Here is a 17,519-nt window from a genome sequence, read left to right on the forward strand (position 1 = left end):
TTCTCTTCTGGGAGCCCTGTGATAAGAATGTTAGTCCATTTGATGTAGTCCCATAAGTCCTTTAAGCTATGTTTTCTTTTTTCCTTTTTCTTTTTTTTTTTTTTCATTATTTTTCTAGTATTTCATTTCTTTTTCTTGCTGCTCTGATTGGGAGAGTTCCACTGCCTTGTCTTTGAGTTCACTTATCCTTTCTTCCGTGTCATGTAGTCTGCTGGTGAATGCTTCTAGTGTATTTTTCAGTTCAGTCATTGTGTTCATCAGCTCTGTAACTTGTGTTTAGTACTTCTGCATATTTTCCATCTCTTTGTTGGAGTTCTGTGTTTATCCATCCTTTTCCCCATTTTCTCCCCAGTTTGGTGAGCATCTTTATGACCATTACTTTAGAACTCTTTATCAGGTAGATTACTTACCTCTCTTATCATTAAGGTTTTTTCCTGAGGTTTTTTTCTAAGAGCTAGATCTAGGCTCTGTTCCATCTGGTGAAAGTCCTCCAGGATCCCCATGATGTCTGCAGAGCTGCTGGCCTTGGACAGAGAGACACAGTCATCCTCTTCAGACGAGCTGTGGTTGCTTTGTGTTGTGGTTTGCAGCCTTCAGGGCTGGCAGAACAGAGCAGGGGGGGGCTAATGGTAGCTCAGGGACCTCTACCTTGGTCTCCTTGGTGATGCCACTAATGGCAAAGGAAGTTGTACAGTGCAGTGAGGATCCAAAACCAGGTAAGGGAGGAGAGACATTTGAACTTCCTGGAGATAAGAAATCTGTTGTTAATGAAACCGAAGGTGTATCAGATGCCGCTATCTTGGCAATCTGGCCATGCAGGTAGTTCAGCTCATCCTGCAGCACTGCGGTGCGACTTAGGGCTGACAGTGCTGGAATGGTCAGAAAGATGGTCACCTTGGACCCACGCAGGTTGGGCACTGAGGCATTGTGCTGTGTGACAGTTAGAGGGCTAGGCTTCCAGGTGTGCCTCAGGAGCCACGTGTCACTCCTGACCCGGACATATATCTCCTCTTCATCACAGCATTCCAGGCAGTGTCGGCCAGAGCAGGGATGGGGGGCACATCCTTTAGACGCAGGTCAGACATGTTGGGTATGGGGTTTCAAAGGATGCCCAGGGACATGGCTTCAGGGGGCAGGTTGGTCCCAGTTTTTCTCACTACACTTTGAGTAGACCCATGTGGCTTGTTTTGCCAGATTGGGATGGTCACATTGGCTTCCATTCCTGATATTTCAACTGGCTCCTGCACTTGAAGAGCGAGGCAGCTACTGGGCAGCCCTAGGGACTAGGGGAGGCTGGAGGCATGACTCCTTCATATCAGGTACTCTTCCTAATGACCCTTGCTATCACAGTGGGCTGCCCTCCCCCCCATGTTTTTTTTGTTTTTGTTTTTACTTTTGGTAAGGCAAATTTATTCTTTATGAAGTTAACACACAATTTACCTTAACTGTGTTTAAATCTCGTTTTGAGAGGTCTCTAGCTTTTGTTCTGAAAAAATATTTTGAAATCATAATTGCATTTTGATTTGAGAAGTTTGTTTCATAGAATTCCACATAACAGCTTATTTTAAAATAGAAGAAAACCCAGGTGAACAGTGTTTCGCCATTCATTTAGTAGCTTCGTCAGTTGCCATAGCTGCAAAGTTGAACATTTATAGAAATGGGTTTCTTTGGGTTAAAATGGTGATGCGTGTAAAGCACCTAACCTACTTCCTTGTGCATAGTAGGCCCTCAGTAATTAGTGGTTGTTATTGTTATTATTGGCTACTTAATTAATTTGGATTTCTAGGGCACCATTTCTTTGGGTACAGCGAACCAGAACTGAATTCTTCCCTTCTGTATTTGTAATTTATTTAGACTGACTTCAGCGCTGTAAAGAATAAAGCCTATTGGTGGAGTGGGGTGGGGCTTTTTGACTTTTGTGTGCAAGTCCTTGTAGAGTTACTGGATGTACTGGAATGTGAAGGATTAAGCTTTGTGGCATGTTCTATATGGTCATCCATAGTGACCAAACTCATTTGGAATGTTGTTTTGTTACTAACTTTGAAATGTGTTATTTTCCATACAGAGGATTTTGATCTGAATACATTGCTTATTATCTTTTATAAATTTCTAGAGCGAGAGGAACTGTCAATCAGTGTAAACCTTACCCTACACAGTGCTTCCTTTCATAAACATGGGGAGGAGGCATTCCCGAGATAACCATTTCTGGGATAAAGCCAGGCACCATTGTGTAACTAGGACGATACGGGATAGCACCCAACTTTGGGGCCTGTCACACTGGGAAGTTACAGCTCACAGGCCTGCAGTGAAATAGTCATGTTTATTGAGCCTTAATTTTTTTATTTTTTTAAATCAGTGGCTAGCCAGGTCCTCAGATAGAGGCACAAAACCATTCATATCTTTGTAGATTGTCGATTCAGTGAACCTTTTGGCAACAGAGGTTGTGAGCCCCACTTACTTGGTGAGGTCGCCCCTGTCTCCTCTTTCACTTAAACTTGATGACTGTTTCTACCTGATTGTAGCTTGAACACATTTAGGTAGCTTTCTTTCTTTCTTTAAAAAAATTTTTTTTTAAAACATTCATTCATTTTTGAGAGGGCGAGAGAAAGAATGCTAGCAGGGGAGGGGCAGAGAGAGAGGGAGACACAGAATCTGAAGCAGGCTCCAGGCTCTGAGCTGTCAGCACAGAGCCCGACGTGGGCCCGAACTCTAGAACTGTGAGATCATGACCTGAGCTGAAGGTGGCGCTTAACCGACTGAACCACCCAGGTGCCCCTAGGTAGCTTTTCTTAAAGCACTGAAACTTGTCATCACATGTATCTCTCTTCTGGCTGGTCTGTAAGCTCCTGGACGGTGGTGGTTGTGTCAGTATCACTTAGTGCAGATTCTGGAAGCTCAGAGTTGACCATTAGTCACTGTTAAGTTCATGTTTCCCTCTGGCTAATGGAAACTCCTCAACATTAACTGGTCCAATAAATACCATTCGATATTGCCTCTAACAATTCTTTAATGAAAACCTGTAGAGAAGCTAATCCCCATCCTGTATTTCTCCCATTCTACCTATTTTTCTTTCTTTCTCCTCTGCAGATACACATTCTCTATTTCATTTAGGAAATTCAAATCCTTTGTCCTTTAGGACATTGCAAATCCTTCTCCATGAAGCTTTTTCAACATATGTTTAATTTTAGTTGTAATTAAAATTTAGAAATCTGGGAAAAGGTGAGAAATACGAACCAGAACTGGAAATTTGGAATTGCTCCTTAAATACATTATTCTTTTAGTAATGAAAATATATTTGTAAACATTTTCCTCATTTAAGAATCGGAAATTGTGGGGCACCTGGGTGTCTCAGTCGGTTAAGCATCCAACTTTGGCTCAAGTCATGATCTCACAGTTTGTGGTTCTGAGCCCTTCGTCGGGCTCTGTGCCGACAGCTCAGAGCCTGGGGCCTGCTTCAGATTCTGTGTCTCCTTCTCTCTCTGCCCCTGCCCTGCTTGTGCGTGCATTCTTTATTTCTCTCTCAAAAATAAATAAAACGTTAAGAAAAAAAGAATCAGAAATTGTGTTAATTTTGGCTAAATTCTCTTATTTTAGGTAAATCATATGGAAAGAAAGTGAGTTGTGTTACAATTTTAAGGTTATCATGAGAAAGGGTCCTTTATTGCATCACATGGCATTTTATAATATCATATAAAAGGTATAAAGATTGGCTTTATTGTCCTTATTTATAAAAGGTTTTACTGGGATTTAGAATTGGAAGTCTTTTATGTAGACTCTTTTTTTTTTTACCCCCCCCCACTTCAATTAAACTGTAATAATTTATTGAAAGTTAGTATATATAGGAAGAAACTTTGATGTCATTGAAATTTATTTTGGAGAAAATATCCCTTCTAAGACAAAGGCAGAGGAGACCATTTGAGCCAACAACTGGTGAACTTTGGAGTACTATAAATCATGGTTGACTTATGAAAGTTGTATATTGTCCAGTCCTCTGCTGTTCTTTTTTGTATGTACTAGGCCTATGTTTTGCTCATTTCCTTGCTAATTAATAATGTGTCATGAAGCAGGTAGAGAAACAAAGGTAAGATTGAAACTAAAAGTTAGTGTTTAATTTGATTCTGCGTTTTAGAATAGTTTTACAGTGAATTGTTTTTTTTTTTTTTTTATAATTTTTTCTTTAACGTTTATTTATTTTTGAGACAGAGAGAGACAGAGCATGAATGGGGGAGGGGCAGAGAGAGAGGGAGACACAGAATTGGAAGCAGGCTCCAGGCTCCGAGCCATCAGCCCAGAGCCCGACGACGCAGGGCTCTAACTCCCAGACCGCGAGATCGTGACCTGGCTGAAGTCGGACGCTTAACCGGCTGCGCCACCCAGGCGCCCCTACAGTGAATTGTTTTTATACATTTATGGACAACATGACAAGAATAGTATTTGCTTTGTGACATAGATATTCTGTATACATATACATAATAAATACACAATGTATACTTTAACATTTTTATGCTTCTGAGTTTCCAAATAATATACATTAGCACTGAGTTTTACATTTAATAGTGTGCAGAAAACCTGTATTTAATGGCAGAAACCTTTGCATTTATGCTTAGTTTGCATATTATTAGTTGAATTTAATCTTTATTTAATGCTTCAGTATTTTTTGGAAGCCAGTTTGCTAGGTGCTGTGGGAGATGTCATGATGATTCTTACCCTTTAGGGACTCCTACTCTCAGAGCTAACTCTTAAAACCACAGAATTTTAGAACAGGAAGAACTTTAAGAGATTCTCTTCTCTTGGATGTTGAGTGTGCACGTGCATATCCAGCCCTCTTCAGTGTCTTCTGCCCCCTTCCTCCCCATCTTCCCAGACATGGAATAATGTCCGTTTCTGTGCAGGCGAGAGAGGAGTTGAAGCAGGCAGGTGATTGGCTGGCATGGAATGTGTAGCTTTTCGAGTACTCTCTCCCACCACCTTTGCTGGTAAGCAGTAGGAGATGCAGGCCATTTTTTTTTTTTTTAAGTCCGGGGATTTAAAACTATGAATTCCAGAAATTGTTTTAGTGGGTAGTGACTAGAATATAGCACTTTTTAAAAATAGCTTGGAAATTTACCAAAGTGTATTGCGGATTATTATTTCAAGTATATCATGTGGGTGTGTGTATACACACACACACACACACACACACACACACACACACACACACACTGGGTTGTTATATAAAATGTATTATAAGTACATTTATATACAATGTATTTTTTTTATTGCAACAAAGAGTTTGGAAACACTCTCTAATCTGTCCATTTCACCCTTGTTTTAAACCTGGGGAGCAGCCATTGATATGCTTATCCCTAGATAGATGACTTACTCCTTATACAGTGCTCTCCTATTATCATGACCTCCTTCAAGGTAAACTGTTTGCTACACAGGTAGAAATTTACACAGGTGGTATTTTACCACAGTTCATCTGAATAAAAGATATGCAGTGAGGTAGTTTTTTTAAATTACACTGCCTCTGGGTACAAAAAAAACCCACTTTGGTGGATCTGTTAATCTGTAAATTTTGTTTTATGATGGGCCTAACTTAGTACCAAGATGTGATTTAAGCACCAAGAGAATTTGGATTATTTAATACTAGTACATAATAAAACTACTTATCAAATATTCATGTGGGCACATACAGAGGCATAATTGTATTCTTGTAATGCACAATATAAATACTAATATTGTTTTGGAGAATCAGCATGGTATGCTGAAGCCATGGTTTGGAAAAAGGCATTGTAGTATGTTTTTATCTGTGGGAATTACTGGCAAGTATAATTGAGAGATTCTAAATACTGTAGTTGTTTACTTCCCTTTTGAATTTGGCTTCAATAATTTTCGTCTTGCTTTTTTTAAAATAACCCTTGGATTATTCTGTAAGACCGAGGGTACAAGCTAAACTATGATTGTTTTATTGATTTTATATCTTTTAAAGATTTAAAGTTTCCTCCCACCAAAAATAGTTTAAAAAAATATTTCAACAGAGAAGAGTGGAATGAATGTTCATGTGCCCATTCCTCAGCCTCAACATTTATCAACTCTTTGTTATCTCTACCCACTCCGTTTCTCCAGTTCCCAGTTATTTTGATGCAATCCTTTGGTCATGAAACATCATCTGTAAATATTTCTGGATGTATTTCTGAAAGACAGACTTTCATTTCTAGACTTAGACAGTAGAATCCTCACCTGTTGGGGAATTTACTAAAGTTCTGAACACTCAAATTGTGTTTGGGATATTAGAGTGATATAAAGGAAAAATGAGATTCTATAAATGGGCTAAATGGAAAAAGCGAAATACCCGATGAGCAGATGTACCAAAAAACAGTAGAGGGGTGACAATGAAAAAACCCTTCAATAGCTTTTAAGTGCCCATGTGGAAAAAAGACAGATGAGCATTTTAAAAACAAGTTTCTTTATTTTGAGAGAGAGAGTGAGTGAGCATAAGCAGGGGAGGGGCAGAGAGAGAGGGGCACAGAGAGAGAATCCCAAACAGGCTCCACACTGTCAGTGCAGAGCCCAATGCAGGGCTTGATCTCATGAACTGTGAGATCATGATGTGAGCTGAAATCAAGAATCGGATGTGTAACCAACTGAGCCTGCCAGGCACCCCAGCTTTTTTGAACACCTAGTGTGTGTCTATATTCTGTACAGGTCAGTGGGGGAATGAAGCCAAGTGTATTTCATACTATCCGAGATAGAAATTCTGCCAATACCATACTGTCTTGATGCTTACAGCTTTGTAGTAGAGGTATTGGCACAAAAACAGACACATAGACCAATGGAATAGAATACGGATCGCAGAATTAGACCCACAAAGGTATGGCCAACTAATCTTTGACAAAGCAGGAAAGAATATCCAATGGAAAAAAAGACAGTCTCTTTAGCAAATGATGTTGGGAGAACTGGAGAGCAACATGCAGAAGAATGAAACTAGACCACTTTCTTATACCACTGACAAAAATAAACTCAAAATGGATAAAGGACCTGAATGTGAGACAGGAAACCATCAAAACCCTAGAGGAGAAAGCAGGAAAAAAACCTCTCTGACCTCAGCCACAGCAATTTCTTACTTGACACATCTCCAAAGGCAAGGAAATTAAAAGCAAAAATGAACTACTGGGACCTCATCAAGATAAAAAGCTTCTGCACTGCAAAGGAAACAATCAACAAAACTAAAAGGCAACCAACGGAATGGGAAAAGATATCTGCAAATGTCATATTGGATAAAGGGCTAGTATCCAAAATCTATAAAGAACTCACCAAACTCCACATCTGAAAAACAAATAATCCAGTGAAGAAATGGGCAGAAGAATAGACACTTCATGAATTGGCACTTTTCCAAAGAAGACATCCAGATGCCCAAAAGACACTTCTCAATGTCACTGCTCATCAGGGAAATACAAATCAAAACCACACTGAGATACCACCTCAGTCTGGTCAGAGTGGCTAAAATGAACAAATCAGGAGACTATAGATGCTGGCGAGGATGTGGAGAAACAGGAACCCTCTTGCACTGTTGGTGGGAATGCAAACTGGTGCAGCCACTCTGGAAAACAGTGTGGAGGTTCCTCAAAAAGTTAAAAATAGATCTACCCTATGATCTAGCAGTAGCACTGCTAGGAATTTACCCAAGGGATACAGGAGTGCTGATGCATGGGGGCACCTGTACCCCAATTTTTATAGCAGCACTCTCAACAATAGCCAAATTATGGAAAGAGCCTAAATGCCCATCAACTGATGAATGGATAAAGAAATTGTGGTTTATATACACAATGGAATACTACATGGCAATGAGAAAGAATGAAATGTGGCCTTTTGTAGCAACGTGGATGGAACTGGAGAGTGTGATGCTAAGTGAAATAAGTCATACAGGGAAAGACAGATACCATATGTTTTCACTCTTATGTGGATCCTGAGAAACTTAACAGAAGACCATGGGGGAGGGGATAGGGAAAAAGTTACAGAGAGGGAGGGAGGCAAACCGTAAGAGACTCTTAAATACTGAGAACAAACTGAGGATTGATGGGGGGTGGAGGAGGGGAAAGTGGGTGATGGGCATTGAGGAGGGCACCTGTTGGGATGAGCACTGTGGGTTGAATGGAAACCAATTTGACAATAAATTATATTTAATATAAAAAAAGAGATAGAAATTGCTTCTAGATTCTTTCTTGAGGGACATTAAAAGATGTGTACAATGACTGCCAATTAAGATATTTACTGCAATATTATTTATAGCAGTGAAGAACCTCACTCAATAGTAGTGAAATGATTAAATGCACATAATATATTTACAAAATAGTATAATATTTTGTAATCACTAGAAATGATACAATGTGACACCGATTTTATAAAACATCTAGGGCATATTGAAAGACCTGAAGGAAATTAACCCACATACTAACATGAATTAGTAGTGGCTATTTCTTAGGTGTTAGAATTATCAGTGATTTTTATTTCTTCATTACTTTTTTTTGAAGTGTTGCACATCTGTCAGTGTATATAAGTTAATAAATAATAAACATTTATTGAATACTTTGTGTCAATCACTAAACATTTTTCAACTTTTTTTAAAGGTTTATTTTTTTTTAATGTTTTTTTTTGTTTGTTTTTTTGAGGGAGAGAGAAAGAGTGTGCTAGTGGGCGAGAGGGGCAGAGAAAGAGCGAGTGAGAATCTTAAGCAGGCTTCAAGCTCAGCACAGAGCCCGATGTGGCGCTCAATCCTACAACTGTGAGATCATGATCTGAGCTGAAATCAAGAGTCAGATGCTTAACCAACTGAGCCACTCAGGTGCCCCAAACATTTTTCATCTTTTATACTTAATTCTCCTAATAACCATCAGAGGTTTAATTATCCTTATTTTGTAGATGAGGCAATGAAAGCATGGAGAGATTGAGTGCCTTGACAATTTGATTCTGTCCTTCTACATTTACTCTTTGCTCTTTTTTTAAATTTATTTTTTATAGTAATTTCTACACCCACCATGGGGCTTGACTCACAACCCCGATGATCGCTTTCGACTTGTGCTTTGTTTTGTCCCTGTCTCCAGCATTCTGCTCATAGAAATAATGGTACAGTGAACATCTTTGCAAATAAATCTGTGTGTGCATTTCTGATTATCTTCCTAGAAAAACAGGGTCATAAAATTACTGGATCAAAGAATATAAAACATTTTAAAGGTTCCTGATGCAAATTGTGAGATTGCATATGACAAATGATCATTTCTCCTTAAACTTAAGATGTTTTGGGGCTATAAATTTGGGAGAAATAGGTCATCTAATCATCAAGGGGGATTTTTGCTTTCATCATTGTTCTTCTAAAAGACCTCTTTAAGCCTGCTGGAGAGACTGTAAGCAGAAAAAAATAGGAGAGACAAACCGGAGTTTAAATTGGGGCCATATACTGTTATGACCTTGTGGCCATTTACTTTTTCATTTTTCTGAATAACTTAAAACTTGGATTAGCCCAGCAACCTTTCTATTGCAAATTGTTTTATCAAAATGTACAAAATATCTGTATTAAATTTGCATGTAATTTCTTTGATATTTTACCTGATAGGACCTCAGGATCATAATTAGTTGAAATTTCCATTGTGTCATTTCAAAAATAATAGATATAAAAGGTACAACACATTGATTAGAGACTGTAACGGCCCTAGAAACTGTTATTTTTAAATAAAAAAGACTTTCTCCTCTGTTTTCTGTCCCTCCCCCCCATTTTTTTTTTTTCCCTAAGGAATCACTCTCTTTTTGTGACAAGCAAAATCCAAAATTTTCGGTTAATTAGCTGATGGTTTCTGTTAAGTGATTAAGGTTTTATTGTCATTCTCTTGAGCATATCTTCTTCCAAAGATGCTGTAGGTGACTTTGATTCAAAGACTAACAGAAGATCTGTGCAGGACGAGGGAGATTTTAACTTAAGGGGATCTAGAGAATAATTAATGAAATCAGAAAATTTCTCTGGTGAAGTTACTGAAGACATTAGGATTGAGTTTTCTAGAAAGATAAAGGGTAATCTGGCAGCCTGAAAATTTGTGAGAGGTATAATTGGAATAAATAAAAAGCATTACATTGAAATTTGAAGGCCGTAAATATTTTCAAGGAGAAAAAGTACTATTTTTTACTCTGAATAGTAAAATTATGAAACTACCATAAACGGCAGGTAGAAAATAAACACGAGGAGGACTTTTATCAGGGCTTCTTAACCCATGAGAAACAATTGGATGCGAAAGGTTCATATGTTGCAAAATTAGATATATATGAGCATTTAGAAGGAGAGGCCTTCAGCAGTTCTTTCAGATTCTCAAAGGAGCGATTCCAAAAAAACTCAAGCTCCTATCAGAGTGTAAACGTGACAGGAGGTCAGGAATTTTTGTCTGTTTTATTCACTCCTTTGTCCCTGGTCCCTGGCATGTAGGTCTGCCCAATCGATATTTGTTCAATGTACAATTTCTGTACGTTTCTGCATGGCATAGTTACAACAAGAGATTTGTAGCAGTTAGAGATTGGAATACGTTCCGGATTTAGTGAGATTGATTTTACTGGTCTGCTTCTACATTTATTTAAAGTTTTTGTTTTGGTGTTTAAATCTAGATGAGTAGGGAGAACATTCGTGTGATAATTTTGTGATTGAATTCCTTCTTTTTTTCTATGCCAACATGGAAATGTAATAGGAAAGTTATTCTAAACCATACATATTCATTCATCGGTATATTAGAAAATGTTGTGCTCTGATGCTATTTTCATTCATTTGTGAATGAGACCTTTGTACAAAACTTCCCCTTAAATTTTTGAATGGAAGATTTTGCTAATTGTTTTCATTAGATCAACCAGTATGATACTGGCTAAAAATGTAAAATCAACAAGATGTTGACAAATTTACCTGCAGAGAACGTTGCTTCATCAGCAAGAAATGTATGCAGTGAAGCTTTATTTTACCTCACTATCATTATACAGCATTTTTTTTAGCAGGTGATATAGTGTAATCTGTGATTACATTAGTCAGCGTAATAAGTTTCTGTACTCTTTAAAACTGAAATTTGGGAGAAGGTTAAAAAGAATGACAGAAGGGTAAAATGCAAGCCTGTTTTGAAAATTGTAAAAATGAGAACATTTCTAAGATAAGAGAAAAAGTGAATTTCTAAAAATTGAACTGTGATGGGAACTGTAGATTTTATGAACCATCAGTTTTCTCTGTTAAAGGGATGATTGTAAGTTCTTTATATTAGTGATTTTTACCAGTCAGACATGAAAGATATCTGAGTAACTGCTGCCTGTATTTGATTATATGTGAGTAGATTTTTCGTACTTCATAAGATCTCTGCCAGATTTAAAAAATTACTGGATTTTTATATTTTCCATAATTATTTTTGCTACTGTGAATACGAGCTGTGATTATTCTATATTTATTTGAAAATGATCGCATCCTTATTCTAAAAGGCTGTCAGAACATTTGGATCATTTTGGTCTTTTGCATCATTTAAAGAGGCCTTGTGAGATTCCCAGAATAATTTTAATAGAAGGGCAGGAATGTGCCCTCATAGATTACATATCTTGCAGTCTGGTTCCTTTCTTTAGTTGAAATCTGATGAGTTTCTAGTCACTACACATTCTAGTATTCAAGTCCAGTTGGGCCTTGAACAGCACAGGTTTCAACTGTGCTGGTCTACTTGTGTGTGGGTTTTTGTGGATAAAGGCAGTCCAGTACAGTTAATGTATTTTCTCTTATGACTTTCTTAACATTTTTCCCCTTATTGTAAGGATACAGTATATAATACATGCAACATACAAAATAATGTGTTAATCAACTGTGTGTTATCAGTTAGGCTTCCAGTTAACAGCAGGCTATTAGTATTTAAATTTTGGGGGAATCCAATTATACGGTTTTTGACTGTGCAGGGATCAGCACCCTTAACCTTTATATTGTTCAAGAGTCAACTGTGTAAAATACATCCTGAAGTCAAATTTAGAGTGTTGAGTTGGCATCTTGGAAATAACTTAGGCTGATCTTTTTACCCAGTGGGATAACCCTTTTTATAGCATTTTCTAACAACCTTTGCCTTAAAAACAGTGAGCCGGGACTTCATTTCTTTATGAAGCAGCCTTTTCACCAATTATGTAATAATTATTCTGCACGTGGAGTTGAAATCTACTTTGTGCTAGCCACCATAACTGCCTTACTCTCCTTTTCAGATTAGGAGGTATACAGACAAATACTGAGAATATCATCATGAACATCACTGAGATTCATTTACTCTTAGTTTTTTTGCTCTGTTTGCTTGAGATTATTATTTTCTCTATCAAAGAAAGACCTATACTTCAAGGGTCTTGAATTAAGATATAATTAAGATACATTCAACTTGTAGATTTCTGTTCTTTATAATTCTAGTAATTCTGCTCAGAAAGGAAGTGAGGTTAATGTGCCATCTGAACCCCGATTCAACTTTCTCTTTTGCTTTTGAACTGAAGGGAAATAAGGCTGTCCTTGGAGGACCTCATTTGACCTGAGATCCTCCCAAGCACCAGAGCTGGGCCATTGTTCTCTTTATTTATTGCACATGGAAGCTTCTAGATAATTTTTCTTGCTGCAGGTTTAAAGCCTTGCCTCTTCAAAGCTTGTGCTATTTGGCTATTTATAGTCTCTTCAGTGTTGTTAAATACCAACTGACCTCCCCAAGTCACTCTTGTTTATATGACTTTTTTCTTTTAGAATAAGAAACTATAGCATTGATTACGTGTATACCATGACCACAGTTACCTAACCTGTTTGACCTGAACCATGTGAAAAGTAGTGATATCAAAGTAGTAATAGAAATTACTCTTTTTGTAGATGAAATACTCCTTACATTAATCAAGTGAAATGAAAATTAAAACGAGTCCCATGTTAAGTAATATATATGGAGACAAGATGGAAAAAACAATTGACATGCAGAAAGAAACCCCAAACCAAAACAAAAACAATAAAAACCACCCCTGCTAAAAATGATTATAACCCATAAAGAAGGTCAAGGAGGTATAAACCAACTATTTCCTAGGGTAACCAAAGTGAAAGTTGGAAATAGGAAGGTTATGTATCTATTAAGAAGGTATTGGAAATACTAGATGGACATCGGGAAGTCTTAAAATGACACAGTGCCCTGATGGCGTGGTTACAAGAGAAAACATATTTTTATAAAAAGCTTGGCTTAAGCTCTTGCTATGTCTGAACAAGAGGCTCATTCAAAAGTGAAGCAAAACAAAAGACCTGGGCATGCTGGTACAAATCAGACCTCTTTGAAGTAGTTGTAGTATTCCTGAAACTGATTTGTACTCCATTGGTAACTGGTTTAGTGATTTGTCCTAGAAGATGAAGTGAAAGTTTAAATTTCATTAAACATGGACTATTGCATGACTGTACTTCCCACTATGGACAGAAAAGATCTGTTGCAAATAAAAGCTTTATTTGCTTTGAGGGAGAAATGATTCTATGAACCTAAGATGATGATACTTTAGTATCAAGAATTTTGGCAGAGTTGTAGATATCATTTTGGTAACAGGTTAGGAAATATTTGGTGGGGCAGTCAAAAATTCGACTTAAGTTCAGGGGTGCCTGGGTGGCTCAGTCGGTTGGGTGTCCAACTCTTTTTTTTTTTTTTTAATTTTTTTTTCAACGTTTATTTATTTTTGGGACAGAGAGAGACAGAGCATGAACGGGCGAGGGGCAGAGAGAGAGGTAGACACAGAACCGGAAACAGGCTCCAGGCTCCGAGCCATCAGCCCAGAGCCCGACGCCGGGCTCGAACTCACGGACCGCGAGATCGTGACCTGGCTGAAGTCGGACGCTCAACCGACTGCGCCACCCAGGCGCCCCATGGGGTGTCCAACTCTTGATCTCAGCTCAGGTCATGATCTCACGGTTCTGTGGGTTCGAGCCCCACCATTGGTCTCTGAGCTGACGGCACAGAGCATGCTTGGGATTCTGTCTCTCACCCTCTATCTCTCGTTCTCAAAACCAAACCCGCTCACTCTCTCTCACGCTCAAAAACAAACATTAAAAAAATCTTTAAAAATATTTCTAGTATGTCTGAATGATATTGGTTATGAATAGGTGCAGATGAATTAGTGTCTTATTCATATTTACCAGTTTTTTTTTTTTTGGCTTCACAGATTTGGTTTTAGTCATGATTTAGTTGATTATGCCCGTGAACAAATGGAATATCATATTTCTAGCTTGGCTAAAGGAATTTTAAATTAAGGTTAAGTACAAAAGTAATATTTTAGAGTAGTTAGTCTCTTCTCTTGGGTTGAGGATTAAATTCACTAAATAGAGAATAGTAAGAAACCAGTTATAATTTAAAATGAAGGTGAGTTTGAGTTTTCAATGCCAGAGTTAAAAATGTAGCCTATTTACTGAAAAATGCCGCTACTGAATGTGTACAATTACACGAGTTCTTATGTATAGTAAAATGACCACTCCCTGCTTAGTAACCATCACATTATTAGAGGTGTGGTATAATAATTCATAATCCATGTCTCCCTCAGTTAATATAATTGGACTTTGAAGAATATGTATCTCAAACCTTCTCTGTAGATGAGATAAATATTAGGCCTTGTAGATATATGAACTATTTTGCCAACTATTTATTTTAGCAAATAAAATAAAAATATATTAAATGTATTATTGCTTAATGAAGGTATTGACATGTTAGTTCAGTCATTGACATTAGTAAAAGCATTACGTGTCACTGCAGAGAGAACAAAGGGAGTGGGAAACTGTAGATTCAAAGGGATTTAATTGACCCAGTAACAGTTGCCTGTATGGATTTTGTTTAGATCTGGATTAGAACAGACTTTTAAAAAAAAGAAAACACTTATGAGACAGTTGAGGAAATTTGAGCATTGATTTGGCATTTGATGTTATGAAGAAATTATTATTAATTTACTGTAGATATTATAATGATATTGGCTTATGCTTCAAAAGCAAATCTTTATCTTTTTTATTTTTATTTATTTTTACAATTTTTAAATTTTAAAAATTTACTTCCAAGTTAGTTAGCAGATAATATAATAATGATTTTGGGAGTAGAATCCAGTGATTCATCCCCTACATACCTAGTGCCCATCCCAAGTGTCTTCCGTAATGCCCTTTGCCGATTTGGCCCATCCCCTCACCCATAACCCCTCCAGCAACCCTCAGTTCTGTATATTTACGAGTCACTTATGTTTTTTTCCCCATCTCTGTTTTTATATTATTTTTGTTTCCCTTCCCTTCTGTTCATTTATTTTGTGTCTTAGATTCTACATATGAGTGAAATCCTATGATACCTGCTTTTCTCCGACTAATTTTGCTTCGCATAATACACTCTGATTTCATCCATGTGGTTGCAAATGGCAAGATTTCATTCTTTTTGATTGCCAAGTAATACTCCATTGTATATATATGCCACGTCTTCTTTATCCATCCATCCATCGATGGACATTTGGGCTCTTTCCGTACTTTGGCTATTGTCGATAGTGCTGCTATAAATATTTGGGTGCATGTGCCCCTTCGAAACAGCACACCTGTATCCTTGGGTAAATACCTAATAGTGCAATTGCTGGATTGTAGGGTAGTTCTATTTTTAATTTTTTGAGGAAACTCCATACTGGTTCGCAGAGTGGCTGTACCAGTTTGCACTTTTACCAACAGTGCAAAAAGGGTCCTCTCTCTCTCTGCATCCTCACCAGCATCTGTTTTGCCTGAGTTGTTAATGTTAGCCATACTGACAGGTGTCAGGTGGTATCTCATTGTGGTTTTGATTTGCATTTCCCTGATGATGAGTGGTGTTGAGCATTTTTTCATGTGTCTGTTAGCCATCTGGATGTCTTCTTTGGAGAAGTGTCTATTCATGTCTCTTGCCCATTTCTTCACGGGATTATTTGTTTTTTGGGTGTTGAGTTTGATAAGTTGTTTATAGATTTTGGATACTAGCCCTTTATCTGGTATGTCATTTGTAAATATCTTCTCCCATTCCATCGGTTGCCTTTAGTTTTGCTGATTGTTTCCTTCACCGTGCAGAAGCTTTTTGTCTTAAAACAATTTTTTTTAATGTTTATTTATTTTTCAGAGAGAGGGAGAGACAGCAGCAGAGTGTGAGCAAGGTTGGAGTAGAGAGGGAGACATAGAATCTGAAGCAGGCTTCAGGCTCTGAGCTGTCAGCACAGAGCCCGATGCAGGGCTTGAGCTCACGAACCTCGAGATCATGACCTGAGCTGAAGTCGAACACTTAACTGACTGAGCCATCCAGGTGCCCCCAGAAGCTTTTTATCTTGATGAGGTCCCAATAGTTCATTTTTACTTTTGTTTCCCTTGCCTCTGGAGACATGTTGAGTAAGAAGTTGCTGCAGGTAAGGTCAAAGAGGTGTTTGCCTGCTTTCTCCTCCAGGATTTTGATAGCTTCCTGTCTTATGTTTAGGACTTTCATCCATCTTGAGTTCATTTTTGTGTGTGGTGTAAGAAAGTGGTCCAGGTTCATTTTTCTGCGTGTCGATGTCCAGTTTTACCAGCACCATTTGCTGAAGAGACTGTCTTTATTCCATTGGATATTCTTTCCTGCTTTGTCAAAGATTAGTTGGCCATACATTTGTGGGTCCATTTCTGGGTTTTCTATTATGTTCCATTGATCTGAGTGCCTGTTTTTGTGCCAGTACCATACTGTCTTGGTGATTACAGCTTTGTTGTTTTTTTTTTTTTAGTTTATTTATTTTTGAGACAGAGAGAGACAGAGCATGAACGGGGGAGGGTCAGAGAGAGAGGGAGCCACCGAATCTGAAGCAGGCTCCAGGCTCCGAGCTGTCAGCACAGAGCCCGACGTGGGGCTCGAACTCTTGAACTGTGAGAACATGACCTGAGCTGAAGTCGGACGCTCAACCTACTGAGCCACCCAGGCACCCCAATTACAGCTTTGGTAGTACATCTTGAAGTCTGGAATTGTGATGCCTTCAGCTTTGGTTTTCTTTTTCAGGATTGCTTTGGATATTTGGGGTCTTTTGGGGTTCCATGCAAATTTTAGGATTGTTTGTTCTAGCTCTGTGAAGAATGCTGGTGTTATTTTGATAGGGATTGCATTGAATATGTAGATTGCTTTGGGTAGTATCAACATTTTAACAATATTTAAAAGTTCTTCCAATCCATGAACATGGAATAGTTTTCCATTTTTTTGTGTCTTCAATTTTTTTCATAAGCTTTCTGTAGTTTTCAGTGTATAGATTTTTCACCTCTTTGGTTAGTTTTATTGCTAGGTATTTTATGATTTTTGGTGCAATTGTAAGTGGAATTAATTCTTTGATTTCCCTTTCTGCTGCTTCATTATTGGTGTATAGAGATGCAACCAATTTCTGTGCATTGATTTTATATCCTGTGACTTTGCTGAAATCATGAATCAGTTCTAGCAGTTTTTTGGAAAAAGCAAATCTTTACCTAGAGATACATACAGAATATATACAGATGAGGTGGTATAATGTCAGGA

The 17,519-nt window shown here is 37.9% G+C and overlaps 1 protein-coding gene and 1 pseudogene across 2 annotated transcripts in view; one reads left to right on the forward strand and one right to left on the reverse strand.

Moving 5' to 3' along the window:
- The window catches only part of FRYL (FRY like transcription coactivator), a 272,435-nt gene that overhangs the window by 51,899 nt on the left and 203,017 nt on the right, over positions 1–17,519 (forward strand). The window lies entirely within an intron of this gene.
- LOC101088839 overlaps positions 1–17,519 on the reverse strand; it is a 38,696-nt pseudogene that overhangs the window by 904 nt on the left and 20,273 nt on the right.

This window comes from Felis catus, chromosome B1, assembly GCF_018350175.1.
Source record: "Felis catus isolate Fca126 chromosome B1, F.catus_Fca126_mat1.0, whole genome shotgun sequence".
NCBI classification, from domain to species: domain Eukaryota; kingdom Metazoa; phylum Chordata; class Mammalia; order Carnivora; family Felidae; genus Felis; species Felis catus.